Source organism: Sorex araneus, chromosome 1, assembly GCF_027595985.1.
Source record: "Sorex araneus isolate mSorAra2 chromosome 1, mSorAra2.pri, whole genome shotgun sequence".
NCBI lineage: Eukaryota > Metazoa > Chordata > Mammalia > Eulipotyphla > Soricidae > Sorex > Sorex araneus.
In genome coordinates this window covers 447,976,958-448,002,088 of record NC_073302.1, presented here as the reverse complement: position 1 = coordinate 448,002,088, position 25,131 = coordinate 447,976,958, and positions in this window count along the sequence as shown.

The following is a 25,131-nucleotide window of genomic DNA, read 5'->3' as shown; positions in this document are numbered from 1 at the left end:
GATATGTAGAAATTTCCTCAAAGAAGACATAAAATGGCAAGAAAACTCTTGTCATAAAAAATGCTCTGAACCATTTATCATGGGGAAAATGCAAATCATAATGAGATATCATCTCAGACAACAGAGATTGGCACACATCAAAAAGATCAAAATTATCTAGCTTTGGCTGGAATGTAGGGGGTTAAAAAGAACCCTCATTCACTGCTGGTCAGAATTTTTACTCTTCCCATTTTTTTGGAAAACAATATGAACATTATTCAAAAAAGCTAGGAATTGAGCTTTCATATGAGCCAGCAATACTACTCCTAAGAACATACCCCAACCGTCCAAAAACAAAATCCAGAAAAGACATCTGCACTGCTATGTTCATTGCAGAACTAATCACAATTTCAAAATCTTTGAAATAAACAAGTGCCCAAGAACAGATGACTGGATTTAAAAAAAGACTATGATACATCTATACAATGGACTTAAGAAAAGATGAAGTCATGCAATATATATATATATATATATATATATATATATATATATTACTGTATTTGGGATATGAGTACGCCATGGGGAGCTTGCAAGAAGGCTCTCCTGTGTGGACAATAGACTCTTGATAGCTTTACAGGTTCTCCATGAGGGAGAACAAGGCTATTAGATGTTGTGCGGCTGCTTGTGGCCATGTGCTTCCAGGAGCTTGGTCTTATAATCTCTGAATGTTGGCCGTTGGTGGGATAACACAGCGACAGGGGCAGTTTGTGGGTGTGGCTGCCAAGCTACTAGAATATGGGGGGGGTCTGTGTGGAGAAGGCCCAGTCCCAATCTGAGCAGGCTTGAAGATCTTAGCTCTGGGTCCCACACACCTGGCTTCCTCTGCTGGTCTCTTCATGCGTGAGGCTCGTCTGAAAGTGTGGAGAGTGGCCTTGAGTATGGCTATAGCTGGGTACCCTAGCAGTAACAATGCTGTGAACCAAAGTGTCTTCAAGTGAAAAAAAAAGGTGCCTGTCACAGAGGCAGGAAGAAGGGTGGGATGGAAACGAGGGTCACTGATAGAGGGAAGTGTACACTCATGAAGGGATTAATGTTGGAACATTAATTCAGGCATACATTTCTATGTGTGTCTGAAATGTAATCATGAATAACTTCTTTGCAATTCATAGTAACTTAATAAAATAAAACTACCTTTAGAAAATATGCTCAAAATCATGTTAATTCATCTGTGGGATATAAAAAAATCATAGTATGAGATTAATACCCAAATATAGCAGGAAAAGGGCCAGGGGAATTGGTTCATGATTGGAAGCCTGCCTGAAGTGTGTGGGGAGAGGGCAGTTGGGATAGAGAAGGGACCGCTATGACAATGAAGGTTGGAAGTGGTCACTCTGGATGGGAGCTGCATGGAGTGATGGATGTTGAAATATTGTATGATTAAAATCTGACCTGTTTTTATCTTTAACCTCTCCTTTGTGCTCTGCTTCTCTTGTTAATCATTCATGTACCTAAATCAAACCCTGTAATTTGTAAGGTCATATCCATCTAAGAATTCCGGATTTTGTAGTTGTAAGGTAAATAATGTTTTGCTTTTTCCCTAATGCATTTTCCATGACCATTGCTCCCAGTATCCCTCCCACTAAGAGCATCCCATCCCACAACCTGCCTATGTGACAGGCACCTTCCTTCTTACTCTCTCTACTTTTAGTCATTATGTTTTGCAATACAGATACTGAGAGGCCATCATGATTGGTCCTTTATCTACTTTCAGTGCACATATCCTATTCGAAGCAATCCCCCCAAGCATAATTGACTTAGTGGTCACTTCTCTATCCCAATTGTCTTTTCCCCCACCACATGATGCAGGCTTCCATGATAAAGAGCTTCCCTGGAAGGAAGGACTTTATATATGTTGATTGTGCTATCTCACTTATGTGCATTTGCTACTCCAGAGGATTGGATGACAACTAAGGCTCTGAGACTGGGGATTGGGAGAGTAGCATGTGGGAAAGTAGGAAACCGAATGAAGGGCAGTGTAAAACTAGAATGGGATGCTCAGTGAGATTGAAATAGGTGCATGGGGAGAATGAAGTAAATGGTTGGATGGAGATTGGAAAAAATGGTGACTGACAACCAGCCTGGTGGTCCTGTTCTCTCCTTCATGTGTCCTGCAGTGGCAGACTGGGGTGATGGAGCGGCTTATGGCCACTGAACACATGTGGGGAGAGAGTGCCCACACTTTTTTAAACAAAAAGCCAATAAATACACACACACAAAAAGTTTCAACTTAAGGAATCTTCAAGAAAAATTGCATGTGAAAACCTGAGATACAACATTACTTTTATTAAGAAGACTAACACTAAAAAACATTTACAATGCCAAATATGGGCTAGGGTATGCTTTCATGGATTAAAAAAAAGAACCAAAAATAAGTGACATATTTCAGGAAAAAATAAACTGTGTCTTGTAGGATAACATTGGGTTTGTCCTTGTTGCCTTGCCATAGGGAGCTGACTGAGTCCAATATTTACTCCAGGCAACTGCTTTCTCAACTCAGTTGCCCTTAGTTCCTAGCACTCCAAAAGCAGGGTACTGGCGAGGGAAGGAATGGACCCAGGGCAAGTTGTGAGCTACCCTGGCATCGAAATGAGCCAGGCCAAAGTGCCACAATACTCAACTATAAGTTGAGAGCATGGTCATGATCCAAAAGTAACGATGAGACTAGGACTCTATGGGGTTATGAAGACTAACCTGGCCTGAAGACAGTGGTCTGGAATATATAGTGAGTTGTCCTGAGGAAGAACCAAACTTTAAGTCTGATATATCTCTTACTGTGCTCATACAGAATGACATTGCTAGAAATATTAGGAGTAAATATACTATAACTATTTAAGTGGATTGCTAGCTGAGGAAAGAAGAAAGTGACACACCCTGGATGGGATCCTGCCTTTGAGCTGATCTCCTAGTAATCTGGAGTGATCTCCTAAGGTGAGATTTTGTTAATTTCCTGGAGGAGTGGTCTTATCCTCTTTGTTGATTTGTTAAAGTTCAAACCACCTTTGTGTCACCACTCTATGTGATTGCTATATAAACTAAGATCATAATAGAAGAAAGGAGAAGACACAGAAGCAGAGCACAAAGCAAAAGAGAATCAGGGAGTCACCAGAGACAGAAGCAGGGGAAAGAAAGAGCACAAAGTGAGTGAGAATCAGTATCAAAGTCAGAGTCAGAAGTAAGAGCGAGTGGGACTCCAGAGACTGAAGCAGAAAGGCTCGAGAGAGAGATCAGAAGAAGAGATATTGGAACAGACCAGAAGAGAGACGACAGAGAAAGAGAGAGGTCAGAAGAGACCAGAGCAGAGAATATAGAAAGAGACAGAGATACAGAGACAGACAGAAGAGACCACAGCGGCACACACAGAAGCAGAGCACAAGGAGGAGTCATCTGGATCTGGTTCATACAGCGGCTCGAGAGCACAGAACGCAAGCAGCAAGAGATCTAGAGTGCCAATCAGACAGCCCTGAACAACATACATAACATCACCCCTTCTGTGCGCGCTTATATGTTTTACAGCGTCTAATAAAGTTAAACATTCAAGTCAACTATCCTACTCTTAAAAGTCAGATCAAAGTAGATTAAAGACCTCAATATCAGACATGAATCTATAAGGTTCATAGAAGAAAATGTAGGCAGAAATCTCCATGACATTGAAGGTAAAAGCATCTTTAAGGATGAAACAGCCATCCTTGCACGTGGAAGCAAACATAAACAAATGGGACTACATCAAACTAAGAAGCTTCTGCAGTTCAAAAGAAACAGTGACCAAAATACAGAAAGAGCCCACAGAATGGGAAAGAATATTTACCCAATACCCATCTGATAAGGGATTAATATCCAGGATATACAAGATACTAGTAGAATTGTATAAGAAAGAAACCTACGGGGGCTGGAGCGATAGCACAGCGGGTAGGGCGTTTGCCTTGCATGCAACCGACCCGGGTTTGATTCTCAGCATCCCATATGGGCCTGTTCTCTAAGATCAGGCACGAAACAAGGATGCCCACTCTCACCACTTCTCTTAAATATAGTACTGGAAGTACTAGCAATAGCCATAGGCAAGAAAAAGATATTAAGGGCATTAGGATAGGAAATGAAGAAATCAAACTCTCACTATTCGCAAAAAATATGATACTATATCTAGAGAACCCTAAAAGCTCTCCTAAGAAACTCTTACAAGCAATTGACCTGCACAGTAATATTGCAGGCTATAAAATCAATACCCCAAAATCCATGGCATTCCTACATGAAAACAATGAGACAGAGGAAAGGGACATGAAGAAAGCAATCCCATTCACAATCGTGCCCCAGAAAATAAAATACCTTGGAATCAGCCTAACTAAGGAAGTAAAGGACCTCTACAAAGAAAACTATAAAACGCTACTCCATAAAATAAAAGAGGGCATGAGGAATTAGAAACATATTCCATGCTTATGGATAGGGAGAATCAACATTGTCAAAATGGCTATAATCCTCAAAGTATTATACAGATTTAACGCGATCCCTATAAGGATACCCATGGCATTCCTCAAAGAAATGGATGAAGCAATCCTGAAATTCATATGGAACAATAAACACCCACGGATAGCTAAAACAATCCTTGGGAAAAAGATGATGGAAGGCATTGCCCTTCCCAACAATAAACTTTACTACAAACGGTAACAATTATAACAGCATGGTACTGGAATAAAGGCAGAGCCACAGACCAATGGAACAAAGTGGAATAATCTCTACACACAACCCCAAATCTACAATCATTTAATATTTGATAAGGGGCAAGAAACGTGAAGTGGAGCAAGGAAAGCTTCTTCAACAAATGGTGCTGGCATAACTGGACAACCACATGCAAAAGAATGGGCTTAGACCTCGAACAGACACCATGCACAAAATTCAGATCAAAATGGATTAAAGACCTCAACATCAGACCACAATCCATAAGATACATCGAAGACAAGTTTGGCAAAACCCTTCACGATATTGAAGCGAAAGGTATCTTCAAAGATGACACAGAACTAAGCAATCAAGTAGAAGCAGAGAGAAACAAATGGGACTATATTAAACTAAGAAGCTTCTGCACTGCAGAAGACACAGTGATCAGAATTCAAAGACAATCTACAGAATGGGAAAGAATATTCACCCAAAAGCCATCTGATAAAGAGTTGATATCAAGGGTATATAAAGCACTAGTTGAGCTCTACAAGAATAAAACATCCAACCCCATCAGAAAATGGGCCGAAGAAATGAACAGAAATTTTTGCAAGGACGAGATACGAATGGCTAAAAGGTACATGAAAAACTGCTCTGCATCACTAATCATCAGGGAGATGCAGATCAAAACAACCATGAGATACCACCTCACACCACAGAGACTAGCACACATCCAAAAGAACAAAAGCAGCCGCTGATGGAGTGGATGTGTGGAGAAAGGGACCCTGCTACACTGCTGGTGGGAATCCCCACTCATCCAGCCCCTTTGGAAAACAATATGGACACTTCTAAAAAAATTAGAAATTGAGCTTCCATTTGATCCAGCGATACCACTTCTGGGAATATATCCTGGACAAACAAAAAAAGTACAGTCAAAATGACATCTATATTTATATGTTCATCTCGGGACTGTTTACAATAGCCAGAATCTGGAAAAAAACCCGAGTTTCCAAGAACAAATGACTGGTTAAAGAAACTATGGTACAAAAAAAGAAACTTTGGTGCATCTATACAATGGAATACTATGCAGCTGTTAGAAAAGATGAAGTCATGAACTTTGAGCATAAGTGGATCAACATGGAAAGTACCATGCTAAGTGAAATGAGCCAGAAATAGAGGTACAGACATAGAAAGATTGCACTCATCTGTGGGATATAAAATAACAGAGTAGGAAACTAATACCCAAGAATACTAGTATATAATACCAGATGGTTGGGTCTATAGTTTGGAAGCTGTCCTCACATGCTGGAGGAAATTCATCCCAGATAGAGGAGGGAACACCAAGTAAAATGTGATTGGAGATTCCATGTGGGAAGGGAGATGCATGCTGAAAATAGACTAGAGACTGAACATGACAGCCACTCAATGCCCCTGTTGCAAACTACAACACCCAAAAGGAGAGAGAGAGACCAAACTGGGATGCCCTGCCACAGAGGTGGGGTGGGTGTGGATGTTATTGAGGGGTGAGAGGGATAGTAGAGTCATTGGAGGTGGAGAATGGACATTGATGGAGGTATGGGCTCTCGAACATTGCATGAGGGAAAGACAAGTACAAAAATATGTGAATCTGTAATTGTATCCTCACTGTAACTCACTAATTAAAAAATAAATTATAAAAAAATGGGGAGAAGAAATGAACAGAAGTTTCCTCAAAAAAGAAATACAAATGGCCAAAAGGCACATGAATAAATGTTCCACATCACTATTCATCAGGGAGATGCATATCAAAAGAACAATGAGATATCATCTCACACCACAGAGACTGGCAAACATTCAAAAGAACAAAAGCAACCAGTGCTGGCGTGGATGTGGGGAAAAAGGGATGCTCCTTCACTGTTGGTTGGAATGAAGACAGGTCGAGCCCTTCTGGAAAACAATATGGACAGTCCTTCAAAAACTAGAAATTGAGCTTCCATATGACCCCGCAATACCACTTCTGGGAATATATCCTGAGGATGCAAAAGAGCACAGTAGAAATAATATCTGTACCTATATATTCATTGCAACACTGTTCACAATTGCCAAAATATGGAAACAACCGGAGTGCCCTAAAACATATGACTGGTAAAAGAAACTTTTGTACATCTACACAATGCAATACTATGCGGCTGTTAGGAGAGATTAAGTAATGAAATTTGCTTATAAATGGATAACCATGAAGAGTGTCATACTAAGTGAAATGAATCAGAAAGAGATGGGCAGACATAGAGGGACTGCACTCATTTGTGGAGTGTAGGGTAGCATCACATGAGGCTGATACCCAAGGAATGTAGATGCAAGGGCCAGGGGGATTGCCCCATAGCTGGAAGACTGCTTCATGAGCAGAGTGGATAAGGCAGATGGAATAGAGAAGGGATCACTAAGAATATGATGGCTAGAGGAACCAGTTGGGATGAGAGATGCATGCCGAAAGTAGATAATGGGCCAAACATGATGACCTCTCAGTGTCTGTGTTGAAGCTATAATGCCCAAAAGTAGAGAGAGAACATGGGGATTATTGTCTGCCTTAGAGGCAGGAGGAGGGAGGGAAAGGGGGGCTATACCCAGGATATTGGTGGTGGGGAATGTGCACTGGTGGAGGGATGGGTGTTTGATCATTGTGAGATTGTAACGCAAACATGAAAGCTTGCAACTATCTCACGGTGATTCAATAAAATTTTAAAAATTAAAAATAAACTATCCTACTCATGCATTCACATGGAAATGCATCAAAAATGACTCGTATGGATCTATGGTTATTTATAATATTTGTATTAGAGACAACTGAGCATTGAACAGCTGATGGCTGAATAAATAATGTATCCATACTATTATGAATCAAGCTGTGGCCTGGCTCAATCTTCCAAAAATAAGATATCTTGAAGTTTTAACTTCTGAAACCTCAAAAAGTGTTTATACAAAAACTGAAGTTTTTTTGAGGGGATCAAAGAGATAGTATAATGGGTAGATTGTTTTTCTTACACACAGCTAACCTCAGTTTCATCCCCAGCACATGGTTCTCAGACATCACCTAGGTTGGTCCCTCCATGCAGAGCCAGTAACCTCTGAACACTGCCACATATGGCCCAAATTTCCTTCCAAAGAAACTACAGTTTTTATAAAGTAATTTCAGTTGTAACTAGTTGACTAAATCATACTGGAGATTAGTTAACTTTAATCTAATATGCCTATTATCTTTATAAGAGGAGAACGTATTTGACATCAAGGTATTATGCTAGTTTATGGTTCCATAATATACCTGGCCATACCAGAAGAAAAGAATAGGAAGTACCTTCTTGCTGACTCTCTCCAGGGCCTAGGGTAGAGTAGCCTTGCATGCACCTCAATATGATAACTCCAGTATCCAGAACTGGAAAACATTAAGTGTCTGTTGTTTTGTTAATTCAACCTGTTGGGGTTTGTTTCAAAGCTAGTAAGAAACAGCTTGTAATAATAGGAAGCTTTAATCATTATTTATAAGGAACAAAATAATATGTACCAGGAACCATGGAATTAGTACTGCAAGTAAGGCACTTCCTTTGCAATGCTTCCAACCCAGGTTCAATGTCTGGCACCTCACATGGTCCAGAGATTCCTGAACCAGGAGTAAGCCCTGAGCATAGCCAAATGTGACCCAAAACATAAGCAAATTATATGTGTGTGCGTGATTTTAACATATAACTATCTATGTGTAGAAAAAGAAATATCAAAACTATATGGATAAATCATAAAAGACGAAAAATGTCATCAGCCACAAATATCACATATAAATCCTTACTTTCATGTGAAACCCAAGAACAAGCAGTACAGTAACAGAAGGATGATGCTAGACATTTTTTTTTCACAAAATCTCTTCTATTCTCTCCAAAATTTTGGTAGATATTGGGATCATTCCATTTCTACCATACCATCTCAATGAATAAGTAATACTCTTGTGATTCACTTGTACTCAAACACTTCTTTTCTGACTATGCCATAAGCACTTTTCCCCTCCTCAGATCCTTCTCATTTTATCATTTTACAATTGTACCTGCACATATAATGGTCACTTCTCTAAACATAATTGTGAAGTAGGGAAAATATGTGACTTTTTTCTACATGAAATGGTTCTGGCAAAGGACTAGAGGAAAGCAAATTCATGGATATCTCAGGCTGCTCATTGAAAAACTTTTCAGTCTAATGGCTGAGTCAAGAGAGCTGGCTACCAAGCAGGATGATATTCTACCAAAATACAACATTGATAGATACCCACTTACGAGTCTGTAGCAAGAGTATTAGTAATAAGAAGATTTACTAAACTTCTGTAAAGTAGATAAATGAATGATGCATTGAGATGGGATATTCAAAGTCAACATGATTCCAGAGTTACTGTCAATGGGGTGATTTACATAGGATCACCTGGAACACTTTGGGAAGAAATGAGATTCAGTTTAAAACTTATCAACTAAATAAAAGTTTTAAACAGAGAACCTGAAAGGGGAATAATTAAAGATGTGTATGATGTAAGATACAATTGATTTCATAACTCCATCACATACCCCTAACCCAAAACCATAAATTCTACAGATAATGTCAATGGAGAACATGTATAGGAAACTACTACTGCTTTTGGTATCTTGATTTTTTCCTTAATAACAATTTGTCCTCTCCATTATTTCAGGATAAATCTGCTATGATCACCTGTATCTGAGATATGAATATTTCAGACAGATTATTATGATGATTAAATGCACAATGTGAAAAATAAATTTATTCATAAATACACAAAATGAGAAACAACATTGAGTATCACTTCACTGTATCACTTGTCTTCCCATTGATGTTCGATTTGCTCGAGTGGGCGCCACTAACATCTCCATTTGTCCCTGTTGCATGCTAGTGTAACAAAAGATATCTGCTCACTCCAGGAACAGGAAGAACCTCAAATCGTTCATTCAGGGATTTGAGGAAGAAATCTGATCAGCTTGTTGGTGAGCAGCCACGCTGTGTTCTGACGTCCCATGGAATCCAGTCAGTAACAGCTCTCATCAAGCGGTCATCTCTGAATCACATTACATGTCCGGCCCATCTGATTTTTGATGTCTTGGCAAATGAGACAGCATCCCTCATTCTTGACCATCAACAGAGGTCAGAACTATGGATTCCTTCTCTCACTTAACTGAGACGTGATACTTCTAGCATAGCTCTTTTGATTCCTCTTTGTGATACACAAATAGCATTCTCATCCTGTTTGTGTAGGGCCCAGGTCTCTGAGGCATATATTAGTGGAGGAAGAATGGTGTAATCGAAAAGATGTGCCCAGAGTTGTAGGTTCTTCCCCCTCTTAACCACTTCTTCAATACTCTTGAAGGCTTTCCACACTGCTATCTTCCTCTTGCGCAGTTCTGGCACCAAGTCCTTCCTCATGTTGAGTTATTGACCCAGGTACAATAGACACTGCATTTGGAGATGTTTGTTCCATTGAGAGCAAATGGAACATCAGGGACTACTTCGTTTTTCATTAACATCATCTTGTTGAGGTTCAGCTGCAGTCCAACCTTTCCACACTCGTAGTCAAAGTTGGCCAGCATTTGTGCCGCTTGGCTAATGTTTGGTGTTATGAGAACAATGTCATCAGCAAAATGGAGGTGGTGTAGTTGCCTACCATGTATCTTCACTCCCATTCCTTCCCATTCTAGTCATCTAATGACGTTCTTGAGGGTGGCAATGAAGAGCTTCAGTGAAATGGCATTGCCTTTCCGAATCCCTCTGTTTACGTCGATGATCAATTCCTTGTAGAATGGTGAGATCCTGGTGGTGAATCCGCAGTTTGAGGTGGATCTTGATGTATTGAGTTTGAAAACCCTGGTTGTCTAGGGGTTTGATGACCACTTTAGTCTCAACACATTCAAAGACCTTCTGTAAGTCAATGAATGTTAGACAGAGCGACATCTTGAACTCTCGCGAAACTTCAATGAGTTTGGTCACTGTGTGGATTTGGTCAATCATGCTGAATCCTTTTTGGAACCCAGCTTGCTCTCATGGTTGTCCTTCATCTAGTGTCATGCCTATTCTATTCAGGATGACATGAGTGAACAACTTGTAGATGACAGACAGCAGGCAGATTGGGCAATATTTGCCGATGTTGTGGATGTCTCCCTTCTTGTACAACAGAACAGTCGTGCTGGTTTTCCACTGGGACAGAACCTTGCATTCAGACAGGTAGCGTGTGAAGAGCTGAGCCAATGTATTGATGGAGGCCGCCCTAAAAGCCTGCATCCATTTCAGAGAGCCTGGCAAGCTACCGAGAGTACCCTGTCCTCACGCAGTGCCTGGAAACCTACCCGTGACGTATTCTATATGCCAACAACAGTAACAGCAATGGGTAACATTTGGGTAAGAGATCAAATAAGATTGGATCAATATTAGCAGAAAAATAGCTGAAAGATATCTATTAGTTAAAGAAAAAATTAAACAATTAAAACTAAAGCATCTACATAGTAATGGGCAACAGATATGTTTCTATGAGCAATTTCTCTGAGATTCAACTGAATGAACTCTCCCAGAAAAAAATCGAGTGACTGGATGGATCAGGAAACAATATCTAACTTTTGGTGCTTACAGAATAAATACAGACTCAGAGTGAAAGAATGAAAAACAGTTATACAAGCCAATGGGAAGTAGATTTTAAAAAGCAGGAACAGTTATAATTATATGAGACCATGTTACATTAGAACAAAAGAAAATAAATATCTGGTTATAGACATTACTTACTGGTGATGAGAACAATAAATCAGAAATTATTATAGTTGCTAACTCTTAACAACATATATGTGTCACATGAAAGGGAAGAGAGCTTTAGGAAATTTGGACTCACAGACCAAAGAGACACAGTAATGGAAACACAACAGGAATGGGAGATTTTGACACCCCACTTTTATCTTTAAACAGAATAGCAAAAGTGATATCAGTAAAGCCTCGAGGACCCAAAATGATGAATTGGAAAAATTAGAATCAAATGGTATATAGAAGCCTTTCACCCTCAAAGTGCTGAATATCCATTCTTCTCCAGTACACATAAAACATTCCCAACATAAACCACATAATAGGGCATAACTCAAATATACATAGAATTAAAGAACTAGGTAGTTAATCAACTATCTTCTCAGATAACAATGTTATGAAGGTAGAAACTGAGCATAAGTGAAGGTGGGGGGGAATCCAATACTTGGAAATGGACTAAAATGATGCTAAGTAACAACTGTTTCTGGGGGTATTGTTTCTCCAGCAGGCCAATCTGTATCTGTGGGGCGAGTGCATCAGCAGCCTATTGGTGCCTTTCAGACTACCAGATACCCTAAAATTGCTGCTGTGCCTTTGGCCAGACCCCAGCAACTTGGGGCCAAATTTACCAAGAAATTAAACAGCCAAAAATTAGGTAGGTGGGAGACACACCCATAAACCACCTCTGGCTCAGCTATTTAAGTCATTTGTTGGTCTTATTTCAAAGACCCATATATCTCAAAAAAGATAAAAAGACCACTAAGTTAGGGCCTGTAGCACGAGGTAGGTGGGAACCCATGACTGAGAGCTCCAGTCACACTTGGATCAGGACTGGGCCTCTTCCCCCCAGGCCCCAAATTTTCCAGTAGCTTGGCAGTCACACCCACAAACTGCCCTTCTCCCTGGGCACATTGTTATCTCATCAATGGCCAAGACCCAGGGACTATAAACTTAAACTCCCAGAAGAGATCGCCATGCCACAGAATGTCCTGACCCTGTGCCAGGCTGTCTTCACCAGGGCACCTCAGAGGGGGGCGGGTTGAGACTCCCTCTCTGCTACAAACAGAATTCTGGCAATTGAAAACCCCCAGAACCCAACAGGCTTCATGCCCAATGCTCAGAAGAGCCTTACCCAAGGGGGCATGAGCCTCACCCAAGATGGGATGTACCTCACCAAAGAGCGCATCACCAGGAAAATCCATATATGCAGGAACCCATGACTGAGATCTCCAGGCCCACTCAGATCAGGACTGGGCCCCCTCCCCCCAGGTCCCCAGTTTTCTAGTAGCTTGGCAGTTACACCCATAACCTGCCCCTGGGGCCTTGTAATCTCATCAGTGACTAAGTCCCAGAGACTATAAATAAAGCTCCCAGAAGAGAAAGACACAGTATTTTCTAGACATTATATTCTATCCATAACAAGCAGTACAAAAAATCATCTAGCATTGCCTTTTTGGCAGTTTTCAGTGGTGGTGAGACTGGTGTCAAAATATAGAATGTAACCAAAGTAGAGAGAGAATATGGGGGAAATTGTCTGCTACACCTACAGGGAAGAATTAGAATGGGTGGAAGGTGGGGGGGGTACTGAGGATTTTGATGCTGGAAAATTTACACTGGTGAAGGAATGGGTGTTTGATGATTGTATGACTGAAGCTCAAACATGAAAGCTTTGTAACTATCTCATGGTGAATAAAAAAAGGGGGAGATATTAAAATAATAAAATAAAATTAACATTGAGAATAGAATAAAAATAGCAATGTGGAGTCCATGCCAAATTCAATCAGCTTAATCAGTGGCTGAATAAATAGCAATACTCCTATATTATCACTGTATTATTGTCATCCAATTTTTCATCAATTTGCTTGAGCAGGTGCCAGTAACGTCTCCCTTCATCCCAGCCCTGAGATTTTAGCAAACTCTCCTTCCTTGTCTTTTCCAATGAATGAAGGCTCTTTCAGGGTCAGGAGAATGAGACCTGTTATTGTTACTGTTTTTGGCATAGTGAATAAGCCACGGGGAGCTTGTCAGGCTCTGCCATGTGGGCGGGATACTCTCAATAGCTTGCCAGGCTTTCCCAGAGGCATATATAGTGGAAGTCAGCTCCTGGGATGGGGTCTCTTGTGATGGATAGGGTTCTCACGCTCCCTTTCTCAGACATCCGGAATGGACACCGGTGTGGAGTCTGGTGGTGTGGTTATGGGAGCCTCAATTTATTCTCCCTTCCAGAGGAAGCAGCCATCATGGATGCTCCATACTGATTCAATTAAAAAAATATTTTTTTATGGGGTGAAGAAATGAACAGAAACTTTACCAAGGAAGAAATACGAATGGCCAAAAGGCACATGAAAAAGTGCTCTGCATCACTAATCATCAGAGAGATGCAGATCAAAACAACCATGAGATACCACCTCACACCACAGAGACTAGCACACATCCAAAAGAACAAAAGGAACCGCTGTTGGAGAGGATGTGGGGAGAAAGGGACCCTTCTTCACTGCTGGTGGGAATGCCGACTGGTTCAGCCCTTCTGGAAAACAATTTGGACGATTCTCAAAAAATTAGATATTGAATTCCCATTTGACCCAGCAATACCACTGCTGGGAATATATCCCAGAGAGGCAAAAAAGTACAATCGAAACAACATCTGCACATGTATGTTCATCGCAGCACTGTTTACAATAGCCAGAATCTGGAAAAAACCCGAATGCCCCAGAACGGATGACTGGTTGAGGAAACTTTGGTACATCTATACAATGGAATATTATGCAGCTGTTAGAAAAAAGGAGGTCAAGAATTTTGTAGTTAAGTGGATGGGCATGAAAAGTTTCATGCTGAGTGAAATGAGTCAGAAAGAGAGAGACAGACATAGAAAGATTGCACTTATCTATGGTATATAGAATAACAGAGTGGGAGACTAACACCCAAGAATTGTATAAATAAGTACCAGGAGGTTGACTCCATGGCTTCGAGGCTGGCCTCACGTTCCGGGGAAAGGTCAACTCAGAGAAGCGATCACCAACTACATTGTAGTCGAAGGCCATGTGGGGGAAGGGAGTTGCGGGCTGAATGAGGGCTAGAGACTGAGCACAGCGGCCACTCAACACCTTTATTGCAAACCACAACAGCTAATTAGAGAGAGAAAACAGAAGGGAATGCCCTGCCACAGTGGCAGGGTGGGGTGGAGGGGAGATGGGATTGGGGAGGGTGGGAGGGACACTGGGTTTACGGGTGGTGGAGAATGGGCACTTGTGAAGGGATGGGTTCCCGAACTTTGTATGAGGGAAGTATAAGCACAAAAGTGTATAAATCTATAACTGTACCCTCACGGTGATTCTCTAATTAAAAATAAATAAATTAAAAAAAATATTTTTTAAAATGTCATCAGGGGTTCCCGCCAAACGGGGTCCGGACAGCGTGCAGCTGCCCTGCCCCGTGCCCTGCACGTCCCGTCTCCCGATCCAGCTGTCTAACTGCGGCCTGCCCATCCAGGTGTAAGAAATCAGTAGGAACATCAAAACTGAAAACCAAGAAAAATATCAATAGCCCAAAGACATGAAAGTACCGTCACAGACCATCGGCCACGCCCTCCCGTGCCCCGCTTCCCACCGCCTGGAGTCCCGAGAACCTGCAGCTGCCCCAACCCGTGTCCTGCGCGTCCCATCTCCTGACCTGACCCCCTAACTGCGGCCAGCCCTCACAGGTACCTTCACAGACCCTCGGCCACTTCCTCCCGTGCTGAGGTCTTCCCGCCTGGCTCTTTAACAGGAAGACACTGGGGGCGTGGCCTGTATCAGTGCGAATGGTCTAAAAGTGGGCGTGGCCTCCTCTCGGAGCTGTGCCACGTAAGCGGCCGCAGCTATTCTTTGTTATCTCAGCACAATAGTTATTGTCTATTGCTTTGAAAATCACTTTAGCCATCTCAACCACTCATGCAAAATATCCATTAGCTTAGTTTCACACTACAAAAGCTGTCAGTGAAGAAAGGAAGTTTAGCACAATCAGAGCCCCTCCTTTCCACAGCAAGAGGGAACAGGAATAGATAACTACAAAATTCCAATTCTATACTTCCGTAACAATATGAAGAAGAAGCAAAAATCCCCTCCACCAAGAGAGGGAGAAGAAAAAATTCCAGAAACATCAATGGGGGCTACTCAAATCTACGACCTCTCAGATAAACAATTCAGAGAGGAGATCTGTAGGAAATCGACTTACTCCAAGCAACCATGGAACAGACATCCAATAAGTTAAGGGAGGAGATGAATGAAGCACTGGAACGGTCTACCAAGAAAATACAGGAAGACATGAGAACAGAAATCTCAAACCTACGAACGGAAGTCACACAAATAAAGGAATCAGTGGACAAATTAAAAATCTCACTAGATGCCCTCAACAGTAGAATGACTACAGCTGAAGACAGAATCAGCGACCTGGAAGATGAGCTGCAGAAAGCTTATAGACAACAACAAATCATGGCCAAAGACCTCAAAATGGCTATAGAGCGAATCAGAGCCCTGGGGGATGACTTCAAGAGAAACAACATAAGAATCATTGGAGTACAAGAACCGCAGGGAAGTAACCCCAATGAAAAAAACACAGTTAAAGACATCATTGCTAAGAAATTCTCAGAGCTGGAGAAGGCAGGCATCCAGATCCAAGGAGTCCGAAGAGTACCAGCAAAAAGAGACCCAAATAAAAAGACTCCAAGGCATATCATAGTCAGAATGACAGATGCTATGGATAGAGACACAATTCTGCAAGCAGCAAGGTCAAAGAAGGAAACTACATACAAAGGAGCACCCCTCAGATTTACAGCAGACCTGTCAGAGGAAACCCTCTGAGCCCGAAGACAATGGTGGGACATAGTTAAAAGACTCAACGAAATGAATGCCTCACCAAGAATACTTTATCCGGCTAAACTCTCACTTAAACTCGAAGGAACCATACACTACTTCTCGGATAAACAACACCTCAGGAACTTCATAGACTCAAAACCAAACTTGAAAGAAGGTCTAAAGGGGCTACTGCAAGACAAGGTGGAGCCACAGAAAAACAACAAATACCACAGAAATATGACACAAAATCCTATCACAATAATCTCTCTCAATGTCAACGGCCTAATTGCACCCATCAAGAGACACAGAGTGGGAAAATGGATCCGGAAATTAAACCCAACATTCTGCTGCCTGCAAGAAACACACCTGAACAAACAGAGTGAACGTAGACTCAAAGTCAAAGGATGGAAAACAATCCTGCAAGCAAACAACCCCCTTAAAAAAGCTGGAGTGGCCATCCTAACATCCAACAACATAGATTTCAGGTTGAAAAAGATTGAAAGGGACAGCGAAGGTCATTTTCTGTATATCAAGAGATATGTACATCAGGAAGAAATCACACTCTTAAACATATATTCACCTAATGAGCGACCAGCGAAATATTTAAAACAACTCATAGCAGACTTCAAAGAGGACATCACTAACAGCACAATAGTAGTCGGAGACATCAATATGGCCTTATCGCCTCTAGATAGATCGAGAAGACCAAAACTCAACAAGGAAACACTGACTCTGAAAGAAGTAATTGAAGAGAGAGACCTAATAGACCTATACAGGGCCTTACACCCCAAAAAGAAAGAATATACATTCTTTTCCAGTGCACACGGAACATTTTCTAAAATAGACCATGTACTGGGCCCCAGAACATACCTCAATAGAATCGAAAAATAGAAATTGTATCAACCATCTTTTCAGACCACGATGCGCTGAAGATAGAAGCTAACCACTCACTGACACGGAGAATCAAATCAAACACTTGGAAATTAAACAATTCAATGTTGAACAATGAGTGGGTCAGGAAGGAAATCAAGGAAGAAATCAAAAAAATACTTAGAAACAAATGAGAATGAAGACACGAGCTGTCAAAACCTATGGGATGCAGCTAAAGCCATGTTAAAGGGAAAAATTATAGATCTCCAAGCATTCTTCAGGAAGGAAGAAAGGGCCCACATAGACAGCTTGACTTCACGACTCAAGACCTTAGAAAAGGACCAGAAAAAGGAACCCAAACCAGATCGAAGGAAAGAAATAATAAAAATAAGAGCCAAAATTAATTATATGGAAACCAAAACGACAATCCGAAAGATCAATAAAACAAAGAGCTGGTTCTTCGAGAAAATAAATAAGATTGATAAACCTCTAGCAAGACTCACAAAGAAAGAAAGAGAAAGAACCCTAATAAATCGAATCAGAAATGAGAAGGGGGGCATCATAACAGAAACCAGTGAGATTCAAAAGATCATTAGAGACTACTTCGAAAGTCTATATGCCATAAAACAGGAGAACCTAAAAGAAATGGATGGATTCCTCGATTCCTACAATCTCTCAAGACTGAACAAAGAAGACTTGGAATACCTGAATAGACCCATCAATGTTAAGGAAATTGAAACTGTGATCAAAAACCTCCCCAAAAACAAAAGCCCAGGCCCAGATGGTTTCACTGGCGAATTCTTCCAAACATTTAAAGAAGAACTGTTGCCTGTTTTCCTCAAACTTTTCCAGGAAATTGAAAAAACAGGAACTCTCCCAAACAGTTTCTATGAAGCACACATCTCCCTAATACCAAAAGCAAACAAAGACACCACTAAGAAAGAAAATTACAGAAAATATCCCTGATGAACACCGATGCAAAGATCCTCAACAAAATACCAGCAAATAGGATCCAACAACTCATCAAAAAGATCATACATCACGATCAAGTGGGATTCATCCCGGGGATGCAAGGATGCTTTAACATTCGGAAATCAATCAACATAATCCACCATATCAACAAAAGCAAAGATAAAACCATATGATCATATCAATAGATGCAGAGAAAGCATTTGAGAAGATCCAACATCCTTTCCTGATGAAAACCCTCACCAAAATGGGGTTTAGAGGAACTTTCCTCAAGATAGTCGAAGCCATCTATCACAAGCCTACGGCAAGCATTATCCTCAACGGGGAAAAACTAAGGGCATTTCCTCTGAGATCAGGCACAAGACAAGGATGCCCACTCTCACCACTCCTCTTCAATATAGTACTGGAAGTACTTGCGATAGCTATTAGACTAGAAAAAGAGATTAAGGGCATCCAGATAGGAAAGGAAGAAATCAAAGTCTCACTATTTGCAGACGATATGATACTATATCTAGATAAGCCTAAAGCCTCTACTAAGAAACTCTTAGAAACAATAGACTTATACAGTAAAGTTGCAGGCTACAAAATCAATACCCCAAAATCCATGGCCTTCATATATGCAAACAATGAGGCAGAGGAAAGTGACATGAAAAAAGCAATCCTGTTCACAATCGTACCCCAGAAAATCAAGTACCTCGGAATCAGCTTAACCAAGGAAGTAAAAGACCTCTACAAAGAAAACTATAAAACGCTACTCCATGAAATCAAAGAGGACATGAGGAAATGGAAACATATACCCTGCTCGTGGATAGGGAGAGTCAATGTTGTCAAAATGGCAATACTCCCCAAAGCTTTATACAGATTCAATGCGATCCCTATAAGGATACCCATGACATTCTTCAAAGAAATGGATCAAGCAATCCTAAAATTCATATGTAACAACAAACGTCCAAGGATAGCTAAAATAATTCTTTTGAAAGAGACGATGGGAGGCATCATCCTCCCCAACCTCAAACTTTACTCCAAAGCAGTAACAATTAAAACAGCATGGTACTGGAACAAAGGCAGAGAAGTAGACCAATGGAACAGGGTGGAATATCCTTACACACAACCCCAAATGTATGATCATCTAATCTTTGATAAAGGAGCAAGAGATGTGAAGTGGAGCAAGGAAAGCCTCTTTAACAAATGGTGCTGGCACAACTGGACAACCACATGCAAAAATATGGGCTTAGACCCTGACCTGACACCATGCACAAAAGTCAGATCAAAATGGATTAAAGACCTCAACTTTAGACCACAAACCATAAGGTACATTGAAGACAAGGTCGGCAAAACCCTCCACGATATTGAAGATAAAGGTATCTTCAAAGGTGACACAGAACTAAGCAATCTAGTAAAAACAGAAATCAACAAATGGGACTACATTATACTAAAAAGCTTCTGCACCGCAAAAGATACAGTGACCAGAATACAAAGACTATCCACAGAATGGGAAAGGATATTTACACAATACCCATCAGATAAGGGGTTGATTCAATGGTATATAATGCACTTGTTGAACTCTACAAGAAGAAAACATCCAACCCCATCAAAAAATGGGGCGAAGAAATGAACAGAAACTTTACCAAGGAAGAAATACGAATGGCCAAAAGGCACATGAAAAAGTGCTCTACATCACTAATCATCAGAGAGACGCAGATCAAAACAACCACGAAATACCACCTCACACCACAGAGACTAGCGCACATCCAAAAGAACAAAAGCAACCGCTGTTGGAGAGGATGTGGGGAGGAAGGGACCCTTCTACACTGCTGGTGGGAATGCCGACTGGTTCAGCCCTTCTGGAAAACAATATGGACGATTCTCAAAAAATTAGATATTGAGCTCCCATTTGACCCAGCAATATCACTGCTGGGAATATATCCCAGAGAAGCAAAAAAGTATAATCGAAATGACATCTGCACATGTATGTTCATCGCAGCACTATTTACAATAGCCAGTATCTGGAAAAAACCCGAATGCCCTAGAACAAATGACTGGTTGAGGAAACTTTGGTACATCTATACAATGGAATACTATGCAGCTGTTAGAAAAAAAGGAGGTCATGAATTTTTTATTTAAGTGGATGGGCATGAAAAGTTTCATGCGGAGTGAAATGAGTCAGAAAGAGAGAGACAGACATAGAAAGATTGCACTCATCTATGGTATATAGAATAACAGAGTGGGAGACTAACATCCAAGAATTGTAGAAATAAGTACCAGGAGGTTGACTCCATGGCTAGGAGGCTGCCCTCACATTCTGGGGAAAGGGCAACTCAGAGAAGGGATCACCAACTATAATGTAGTCGAAGGCCATTCGGGAGAAGGGAGTTGCGGGCTGAATGAGGGCTAGAGACTGAGCACAGTGGCCACTCAACACCTTTATTGCAAACCACAACAGCTAATTAGAGGGAGAGAACAGAAGGGAATGCCCTGCCACAGTGGCAGGGTGGGGTGGGGGGAGATGGGATTGGGGAGGGTGGGAGGGACGCTGGGTTTACGGGTGGTGGAGAATGGTCACTGGTGAAGGGATGGGTTCCCGAACTTTGTATGAGGGAAGCATAAGCACAAATGTGTATAAATTCGTTACTGTACCCTCATGGTGATTCATTAATTAAAAATAAAAAAATAAAAATTAAAAGAAAATGTCATCAGGGATTGAGCGATAGCACAGCGGGTAGAGTGTTTGCCTTGCACACAGCCAACCTGGGTTCAATTCCCAGCATCCCATATGGTCCCTGGAGCACCACCACCACCACACACTAGGAGTAATTCTTGAGTGCATGAGCCGCCAGCAGTAATCCATGTGCATCGCCAAGTGTGACCCAAAAAGGAAAAAAAAATGTCCTCAAAAGTAGTGCATGTTAGGGCCATAGTGATATTATCACAGATAGGGCACTAGCCTTGCAAGCTGGTCACCTGAGTTTAACCCCGGGAATCCTATATGATCCTCTAAGTCCTCTGGCAATGACAATGATCACTGAGTGCAGAACCAGGAGTAAACCCTGAGCACTGCAAGGTATAACCAAAAACAAAAACACAAAAAACGATGTAAGTACAGTGGGTAATATACCATTGCCTTATATGCAGCTGATGTGGGTTTGATCCCTGGCACCCACTTGGCCCCTGAATACTGACAGGAGTAATTTCTGAGTACAGAGTCAAGAGGAACCCCTGAGTATTGCTGGGTGTGATCCAAAAAGCCTCCCCACCAAAAAAAAAAATAGAAGAAAAGGTGTGAAAAAGACAACCTGAGCTTATCATCATCTTTAGTTCTCATTTCCTGTGATTTTAGGTATCATGGTGAAGCAGTAGTACTCCTCATTACTACAATTACCAACTATTATTTCATTGATAATTTGGGGGAGGTTCCCACCCATCAGTGCTTGGCACCCCCGTCTTATTGGGTCACACTTGGTGATGCTCAGGTGCTAGAGCTGAGGATCAAACCTAGGCCCCCTGCATGCAAGCATGGCATTATCCATTTTTTAAAATTAAAAGTGCCAGCTGCTTTCCAAGCTTTATTTAGTCTGATAAATATGAAAAAAGACTAGGGAGGTAGGGACACTGGGAAGGGAAAATTTTGGAATCTACTGTATCTTGATTAAGAAAATCAGTGTGCTTATGAAAAATAAAAAAAAATCAGTGTGTTTATAAAAAAATCTAGCCTGGACTCCTCTATTATAAAAAATAACAACTGTATTAAAGAGGAACTCAAAGAAGAAATAAAAAGACTCCTAGAAATGAATAAGAATAAGGAAACAGACTATTAGAGATTATGGGGCACTGTAAAGCAATACTAAGAGGTAAATCCATAGCTATACAGGGTTACATTAGGAAATAAGAAACACTCAAGTCAACAACCTAAACACACATCTTAAAAACCAAGAAATGAATTCCAAAATTAGTAAAAGGAAAAATGAAAATTATAGGAGAAATCTATGCGAAATTAACCAAGAAAACAATATAGAGTCAATAAAAACAAGAGGATAATTTCTTCCAGAGAACAAACAAGATGAATAAACAAGATGGCTACATTAATGAGGATAGCACTGTATCACTGTCATCCCCTTGTTCATAGATTTACTCGAGTTGGTACCAGTAGCATTTCCATTTGTCCCTGTCATGTGCTATCATAGCCCAATGGTGTCTGCTCACCCCAAGAACACATAGTGAGACTTGTTGTAACTGTTTTTGGTATATCGAGTATGCCACGAGTATCTTGCCAGGTTCTACCATGTGGACAGGATACTCTCAGTAGCTTGCCAGGCTTTCTGAGAGGGACAAAGGAATTGAACCCAGGTCGGCAGCATGTAAGGCAAGCGCCCTACTCACTGTGCTATCACTCTAGCCCTTAAATAAAATACCAAAATAAATTAAAGCAGAGATAAAGGGGGGAGATTGCAATAGAATCCTCTAAGATACAAAAGACATGAGGTAAAAACCTCTCTGACAGTAAGCTGAAGAACACTTTACTCTGCCAGGAGAAAGATAGTTCTCCTTAAATTTTGGGGCCTTCTGAATTCCTGAAGTCTTCCTGCACCTGTCCTAATAGAATATAAGAATACCAATTAATGAGCAGATGCTAATGTGTCCTTGCTACTATTATACTTCATCAAACTAATATTCTCTAAGTGAAGATGGGAAATTACAGGCTCTCATTAGTGTCGGGATACCTAAAAAATTCCTGGCAGTGAAAGGAGAGAAACTAGGCCTACAATTGTATGTCCCACTGAAATATCCCAAGTAAGAGGCATAAATCGTATCCTGTTAGTGTAAATAGTGCATCAGATCAGTATTGAGATAGTCAGAAATTTAAAGCTCTATTGATAGAAAAAGACCAACGTGCAAATGAGTCTTCTAATTTCTCAAAATTCTGAAGCCTGGATGAGGAGACCAAAAATCAAAACTACATTGGAAATAGACAACCCGCAGAAATGGAAAGTAAGTAATCATCGGAAGATAAATTCAATGAACTTAAAGAAGAATTTGAGTTGAAATTCAAACTGTGAAAAAAAATCCATAAAATTAGTATTGAAGAAGAAAAAGAATAGAATAGCAAGCCACAGAAGCAGAATTTTAAACATGGAATACTATATCAGCAATCCTGAAGACAAAATGTAACTCATTAATAATTAAGTGACAAAATAAGAGAAAGAAAGAGTAAAAATGACTCATGCAATAACAAAAAAGGTCAGAATTTCCCTCAGTCTTTGGAGGAAGATTTTTACACAGATTCAAGAAGCCAACAAGTATGCATAGAAACAGACTCAAAGAACAACACCAAAGCACATCATAATCAAAATGGCAAAAGGATAAAGATAGACTACTTAAAACATCAATAGAGAGGAAAAACCTTAAATACAGGAAAATAACACATGTAGCACGACAGATCTTCTTTATGAAACCATGCAAGCAAAAAAAAATTAAATGACATATTAAAAGTACAGAATGAAAATATAGCAATACATATCTGAATGAAAACATGTTCGGCTCCAGAGTACACTATCCTATAAAATTGCTATTTGTATTTAAGGGAGATTAATAAAAAAAATTACACAGAAAAAGAGAAAGAGATTCACTACAACTAAGACAACCCTGCAAGAATTACCAAAAGACCACCTATAAAAGAAAAAGGCAAATAAAAAAACAACAACAACAGTTAAACCATACAGAGAAAAATGGCAACACAGTCCTTTCTATCAACAAAAAATATTAGTATATTAATAAACTCTCAGTGGACTAAACTCCTCTATTAAAAGCATAGAGTGACTGGATGGATTAGGAAACAAAATCTATTTGCTGTTTACAGGAAACACACCAAAATTTACAGGATAAACACAGACCAAGAATGAAAGGATGGAAAACAATCCATATATGGAAAACAAAAACTAGTAGACAAAAATTTAAAAACTAGGCCAAAGTAATGATACAGCAGGGAGAGCATTTGCCTTACATAAAACAAGACTTGGGTCACTCTCCGGCATTGCATACATTCACCTGACACCTTCCAGAAATGATTCTTGGATGCAGGGCCAAGAGTTAACACTAAGCACCAAAAAATGGGGCCAAAAAATAAAGCAGACAAAATAATTGGACAGTCATGCTTAAAACAAATAAAATTCCATTTACATAAAGATACATACACAATTTAAGAAGAAATCAGTTTAATCTCTTCCTATCTAGGTAAAGGCCCAGTGGGGGTGGCATCCAGAGCCAGACAGCCTAGCATAGGAAGAACCTGTTTTTAAGCCCAGATCTCTGGGGGATGGGAACCCAGATGGACCACATAACTAGCAACCGACTTTCAAGGATCTGCATAATCTCTCCCTATCAATGTGCATGCCCTGTGGGGGTGCCATCTGGAGCCACTGCTACTAAATTAACTGCAAATTATTTTCCCCCTCCATATTCCATAGGAATGATAAATTACCCTTTTATGTGGAACTTTCACTAGGACAGCCTGAGGACCAGAAATGCAGTAAGCTAATAATTCATTAGCCCCATCTCAATTGATATTACAATAAAAACACAACACTACCAGTGAGTGTGAAAGTCAAAACTATACAGGTCACAATGGTAAAGCAACACAGAAGCCCACTAAGCTTAGTTAGTGAAGAAAACTAGCCTCAGAAGACCCAGCCAGCAGTGAAGTGCTAGACAACCACTCTGACAAGGAATTTAGAAGGAAACTCCTGAGAATGCATAGGGAACTAAAAGAAAGAATGGAACAAACCAACAATCAAATACAAGAGGGTATAGAAATGGGGAAAATGCAAAAATAATTACAAACAGAAATGACAGATCTGAAAAACCTGGTGCGTGAATTAAAAAACTCAGTGGAAGGCCTCCCAGCAGAGTAACAGCTGCTGAAGACAGAATCATTGAGCTACAATATGAAGAGCAGAGAATCTCCAGACAATAGTAGAATATG